This window comes from Oryx dammah, unplaced genomic scaffold, assembly GCF_014754425.2.
Source record: "Oryx dammah isolate SB20612 unplaced genomic scaffold, SCBI_Odam_1.1 HiC_scaffold_18, whole genome shotgun sequence".
Classification (NCBI taxonomy): domain Eukaryota; kingdom Metazoa; phylum Chordata; class Mammalia; order Artiodactyla; family Bovidae; genus Oryx; species Oryx dammah.
The window spans coordinates 20,549,456-20,556,727 of NW_024070202.1; the positions used below are offsets into that span (position 1 = coordinate 20,549,456).

The 7,272-nt window shown below is 37.7% G+C and overlaps 1 pseudogene; it reads left to right on the top strand.

Annotated features, from left to right (window-relative positions):
• Window positions 1-1,574: 1,574 nt before the first annotated feature.
• Window positions 1,575-2,544, top strand: LOC120878017 (annotated as a pseudogene).
• The last annotated feature ends 4,728 nt before the right edge of the window (window positions 2,545-7,272 follow it).

A 7,272-nucleotide genomic window follows, 5' to 3' on the forward strand; every position in this document is an offset into this window, starting at 1 on the left:
CAATGCATGAAAGTGAAAAGGGAAAGTGAAGTCGCTCAAGTCGTGCCCGACTCTTAGTGACCCCATGGACTGCAGCCTACCAGGCTCCTCTGTCCATGGGATTTTCCAGGCAAGAGTACTGGAGTAGGTTGCCATTGCCTTCGGTAACTAAAAAGTTAGTGTTGGTGGGAGCAGGAAGAATCACTGACAATGGTGAGTGTGGAAGAAAACAAACAACAAAACAATCAATTGAAAAAAGTACTAACTCAATGGGTTTAAATCACAAGAGATTTCTCTTCAGTAAAATCGAATGACAGACCCACACCCTATTGTGTTCTGCTCTCATTATGCAATTATGGGGGCTAAATCAAATCCCTTATGATTATACAGTGGAAGTGAGAAATAGATTTAAGGGCCTAGATCTGATAGATAGAGTGCCTGATGAACTATGGAATGAGGTTTGTGACATTGTACAGGAGACAGGGATCAAGACCATCCCCATGGAAAAGAAATGCAAAAAGCAAAATGGCTGTCTGGGGAGGCCTTACAAATAGCTGTGAAAAGAAGAGAAGCGAAAAGCAAAGGAGAAAAGGAAAGATACAAGCATCTGAATGCAGAGTTCCAGAGAATAGCAAGAAGAGATAAGAAAGCCTTTTTTAGCGATCAATGCAAAGAAATAGAGGAAAACAACAGAATGGGAAAGACTAGAGATCTCTTCAAGAAAATTAGAGATACCAAGGGAACATTTCATGCAAAGATGGGCTTGATCAAGGACAGAAATGGTATGGACCTAACAGAAGCAGAAGATATTAAGAAGCGGTGGCAAGAATACATGGAAGAACTGTACAAAAAAGATCTTCAAGACCCAGATAATCATGATGGTGTGATCACTAACCTAGAGCCAGACATCATGGAATGTGAAGTCAAGTGGGCCTTGGAAAGCATCACTACGAACAAAGCTAGTGGAGGTGATGGAATTCCAGTTGAGCTATTTCAAATCCTGAAAGATGATGCTGTGAAAGTGCTACACTCAATATGACAGCACATTTGGAAAACTCAGCAGTGGCCACAGGACTGGAAAAGGTCAGTTTTCATTCCAATCCCAAAGAAAGGCAATGCCAAAGAATGCTCAAACTACCACACAATTGCACTCATCTCACATGCTAGTAAAGTAATGCTCAAAATTCTCCAAGCCAGACTTCAGCAATACATGAACCGTGAACTTCCTGATGTTCAAGCTGGTTTTAGAAAAGGCAGAGGAACCAGAGATCAAATTGCCAACATCCACTGGATCATGGAAAAAGCAAGAGAGTTCCAGAAAACCATCTATTTCTGTTTTGTTGACTATGCCAAAGCCTTTGACTGTGTGGATCACAATGAACTGTGGAAAATTCTGAAAGAGATGGGAATACCAGACCACCTGATCTGCCTCTTGAGAAACCCATATGCAGGTCAGGAAGCAGCAGTTAGAACTGGACATGGAACAAGAGACTGGTTCCAAATAGGAAAAGGAGTACGTCAAGGCTGTATATTGTCACCCTGCTTATTTAAGTTATATGCAGAGTACATCATGAGAAACGCTGGACTGGAGCTCTGTGGCAAGCCGTGGAGTCAGGGTTCTGTTCTGCAGGATGGGGTTTGTTAAAGTTGTCAAGAACAAGGCCTACTTCAAGAGATACCAAGTGAAATTTAGAAGAAGGTGAGAGGGCAAAACTGACTACTATGCTCGGAAACAATTGGTAATCCAAGATAAAAATAAGTACAACACATCTAAATACAGAACAGAGATATCATTTGTCAGATTGCTTATGCCCATATAGAAGGAGATATGATAGTTTGTGCAGCTTATGCTCACAAACTCCCAAAATATGGTGTGAAGGTTGGCCTGACAAATTATGCTGCCGCATATTGTACTGGCCTGCTGCTGGCCCACAGGCTTCTTAATAGGTTTGGTATGGACAAAATTTATGAAGGCCAAGTCGAGGTGACTGGCGATGAATACAATGTGGAAAGCATTGATGGTCAACCTGGTGCCTTCACCTGTTACTTGGATGCAGGACTTGCCAGAACTACTACCGGGAATAAAGCTTTTGGGGCCCTAAAGGGAGCTGTCGATGGAGGCTTGTCTATCCCTCACAGTACCAAATGGTTCCCTGGTTATGATTCAGAAAGCAAAGAATTCAGTGCTGAGGTACACCAAAAGCACATCATGGGGCAAAACGTTGCAGATTACATGCGTTACCTGATTGAAGAAGATGAAGATGCTTACAAGAAACATGCTCTCAGTACATAAAGAACAACGTAACTCCAGACATGATGGAGGAGATGTATAGGAAAGCTCCTGCTGCAATACGAGAGAATCCAGTGTATGAGAAGAAGCCTAAGAAAGAAGTTAAAAAGAAGAGGTGGAACCGTCCCAAAATGTTACTTGCCCAGAAGAAAGATCAGGTAGCTCAGAAGAAGGCAAGCTTCCTTAGAGCTCAGGAATGAGCTGCTGAGAGTTAAACCAAACCACAATTTTCTATCAAGACTTTTCAGATAAGACAACAATAAACTTATTGAACAAGCCAAAAAAAAAAAAAAAAAAGAAATGCTGGATTGGAAGAAACACAAGCTGGAATCAAGATTGCTGGGAGAAATATCAATAACCTCAGATATGCAGATGACACCACCCTTATGGCAGAAAGTGATGAGGAACTAAAAAGCCTCTTGATGAAAGTGAAAGAGGAGAGTGAAAAAATTGGCTTAAAGCTCAACATTCAGAAAATGAAGATCATGGTATCCGGTCCCATCACTTCATGGAAAATAGATGGGGAAACAGTGGAAACAGTGTCACACTTTATTTTGGGGGGCTCCAAAATCATTGCAGATGGTGACTACAGCCATGAAATTAAAAAACGCTTACTCCTTGGTAGAGAAGTTATGACCAACCTAGATAGCATATTCAAAAGCAGAGACATTACTTTGCCAACTAAGGTCCATCTAGTCAAGGTTATGGTTTTTCCAGTGGTCATGTATGGATGTGAGAGTTGGACTGTGAAGAAGGCTGAGCGCTGAAGAATTGATGCTTTTGAACTGTGGTGTTGGAGAAGACTCTTGAGAGTCCCTTGGACTGCAAGGAGATCCAACCAGTCTGTTCTGAAGGAGATCAGTCCTGGGTGTACTTTGGAAGGAATGATGCTAAAGCTGAAACTCCAGTACTTTGGCCACCTCATGCAAAGAGTTGACTCATTGGAAAAGACTCTGATGCTGGGAGGGATTGGGGGCAGGAGGAGAAGGGGATGACCGAGGATGAGATGGCTGGATGGCATCACTGACTCAATAGACGTGAGTCTGAGTGAACTCTGGGAGTTGGTGATGGACAGGGAGGCCTAGCGTGCTGCGATTCATGGGGTCGCAAAGAGTCGGACACGACCGAGCGACTGAACTGAACTGAACTGATACTAATGATTTATATACTCTTAGAAAAAAGGTAAGTTTCACAGGGAAAAGAGAGGAAGTAAAGATTTTTAAATAGGTAATATGTTGCTGATATTAACATAGATGTTATTATTACTTTTTAAATGAATAAGAGCACTAATATATTTCGTTCTTTCAGGTCAAACAGGTACAAAGGAGCACCAATATTCGCCTATTACTATTTACTATAACCACTTTCTTAGTATTTTATCATGAAATTCCTATAAGTACATAGCTTTATCCCTGAATAATATGCACTATATCCTTTTAATCTTCCATGAAATTTAAACATGTCAATGTATGGGAAAACCAATACAGAATTGTAAAGTAAAATAAAAAATAAATTAAAAAAAAAAAGCTCCTGCATTATGCTGCTTCATATTGGACTGTTAGCCACCATATTCCTAAGTCACTGAAAAGAAGAGTCTTAACCACACCATAAATAAAACTAATGCTTACCTCTAAGCAATAGGTAATTAAAATAAACAGTAAACATTTGCTTTATAGCATGTTTTTCCTCTCTAAATTAAGATTTTTGCAAGATTTTTAATGGCTTTCATTTTTATTGCATTGCAAAAGTGAGATGATATTCTTTGTATGCACTTCATTATCTCATTTGATTGGGTTTTAATTCCTGCAACATACAGCAAAGGCTGATGTGCCTTTTTGAAACAGTGGTTGCATGCTGAGAATAATTAGCTTCACTAAGGCAGAACAAATGATTTCTTTGCAAAACACCAAGTCTGTGTTTCAATAAAGATAACTTCAGAGGGCCAAGTTATCTTGGCATTTCCAGGATACTGGTTACTTTGAGTTGAATTAATATTTTTTATAATCTTAAATCCCTAATAACTATGTGACCCAGAGATTATCATAAAGTGTTGCTTTTGAAATCTGGAGGTGAGGAGACACTTATATGGTTCATTTGATTTGTCAGTTTTCATTAAAATATTTATATAAAATATCATTTATTAATATTATTTAGATCTAGTCATAATTCATGCAAAAGTTCATTATTGGCTGTGGCTATTGGAATGGTAATAGGCTATCTCTCCTGCCCAATTCACCCTGATATTCTAAAAATCTTTTATTAATCTAATAGCAAAGCACTTAAAAACAGCCAGATTCATCGAATTTTCTACTTAATTTTGGTGAGACAATATAAATGTGGTAATTAAATCCCAGAAGTCAATTTATACTAAAGAGAAGTCATTGAGTAATAGCAACAGAAAAAATCATTATAATTTCTTACAATTAAGAGGCTAATCTTTAAACCAGTAAAATCTGCACTGAAGGCTTCATTCAACTGTTTATATTTTAGTTAAGATTCTTGTTGAGTTAACAATTACTGCAGCACCTTGAGTGGAAACATTAAACAGAGTTCACTGCACAGCAAAAAGGTCATGAATACATACTGCTCTGAAATTAAACCTGACTTTAATTTCCCTACACAACTGCAGGAAACTTAAGTTGCCATTGAATTACACAGAGACACTGAATATCTTATCGTTCCATATATCACTGGCTTGACACATCTAATTGCATGCAAGACTCCTTCAACCACTCCCAACTCACTACAAACAGATCCATCCTCTTAAACGTTTTAAACTTGATAGTCTATATTTACAAAGAAATGCGATCGATTTCTGTATGTTAATCTTGTATCCTGCTACCTTGATGAATTAGTTTATTAGAGCTGATAGTTTTTGTGTGGAGTCTTTAGCGTTTTCCATACAGAGTATCATGCCATCAATTTTACCACAACTCTTTTAATTTGGATACCTTTTAATTTCCTTTTTCTGTCTGATTGCAGTGATTAGGATTTATAACACTATGTTGAATAGAAGTGGTAAAAGTGGGCATCCTTATCTTGTTCCAGATTTTGGCAGGAAGGCACTCAGTTTTCCACTGTTGAGTATTATGCTGGCTGTAGGTTTGTCATAAACAGCTTTTATTTGCTGAGATATGCTCCCTGTATACCTACTTTGGTAAGAGTTTTATCATGAATGGATACTGAATATTGTATCAAAAGCCTTCTCCATATCTACTGAGGTGATCATGTGATTTATGTCTTTTCTGTTGCTGATATGGTGTCAGCAGAAACCATCCTTGTGAATCCAGAATAAATCCAACTTGATCATGATGAATGATCCTTTTTATATATTGCTAGATTCATTTTGTGAATATTTTGTTGAGGATTTCTGCATCTATATTTATCAGTGATACTGCCTTTTAACTTTCTTTTTTGGTAATGTCTTTATCTGGTTTTGATATCAGAGTGATGATGGCTTCATGGAATAACTTTGGCAGTGTTCCTTTCTCTGCAGTCTTTTGGAAGAATTTCAGAAGGGTCCGTATAAGTCCTTCTTACGCCAGACAAAGCTGGTGGCATTATCCTCCCAGATTTCAGACAATATGCTACAGAATTACAGTAATTTTAAAAGCATGGTATTGGCACAAAAGCAGACATATAGATAAACAGAAAAGAATGGAATGTCCAGAAGTAAATCTATATCCTATGGTCAATTAATCTTTGACAAAGGAGGCAAGAATACATAATAGAGAAAGGATAAACTCTTCTGCAAGTGGTGTTGGGAAAACTGGACAGTCACATGTAAATCAATGAAGTTAGAACACTCCCTCAACCATACACAAAAATAAACTCAAAATCGTTTAAGACTTAAATATAAGCCATGATGCCAAACTCCTAGAAGAGAATATAGGCAAAACATTCTCTGACATAAATCTAAGCACTGTTTTCTTAAGTCAGTCTCTCAAGGCAAAAGAAATAAAAGCAAAAACAAGCAAACTGGACTTATTAAATTTATAAGTTTTTGCACAGCAAAAGAAACCATAAACAAAATGTAAAGATAAGTGGGAGAGAATATTTGCAAAATGTATGACCGACATGGAATTAATTTTCAAAATATACAAGCCCCATACAAATATCACATATAGCACATCATATACATAAACAAACTATAACAAATTTTCTGCCCAATCAGAAAATGGGTAGAAGATCTAAATAGATATAATTGTCCAAAGAAGACCTACAGATGGCATATATATACATGAAAAGATGCTTAACATCACTAAATAGTAGAGACACGCAAATCAAAATGACAAGGTATCATCTCACACTTGTCAGAATGGTCATCATCAACAAGTCTACAAATAATAAATGTTGGAGAAGGTGTGGATAAAGGGAACCCTTCTACAGTGTTGGTGGAAATATAAATTGATGCAGTCACTATGGAGAATGTGATGGAAGTTCCTTAGAAAACTAAGAATAGAGATATTATAAGATCCAGTAATTCTACTCCTGGGCAGATATTCAAAGAAAACTAATTTAAAAGATGTATGCACCCGAATGCAGCAGCACTATTTACAACAGCTAAGCTATGGGAACAACCTAAACGGCCATCGACAGATAAATGATAAAGAAGCTCTGGTGTATATCCAGGGTATGCATCTGCTTAGTGGCTCAGTTGTGTCTGACTCTCTATGGCCCCATGGACTGTAGCCCACAAAGCTCCTGTGTCCACGGAACTTTCCAAGCAAGAATACTGAAGTGGGTTGCCATTTCCCACTCTAGAGGATCTTATACTTAGTCACAAAAAAGAATGAAATAATTCTTTTTGCAGCAACTTGGATGGACCTAGACATTATCATACTAAGTAAAATAAGTCAGAGAAAAACAAATTCAGTATATCACTTACATGTGAAATCTAAAAAAAAAAAAAAGATACAAATAAATGTATTTATAAAACAGAAACAGTCACACAGAGGAAAGAGGGGCGGGAGGGGGCATAAATTAGAAGCTTGAGATAATAA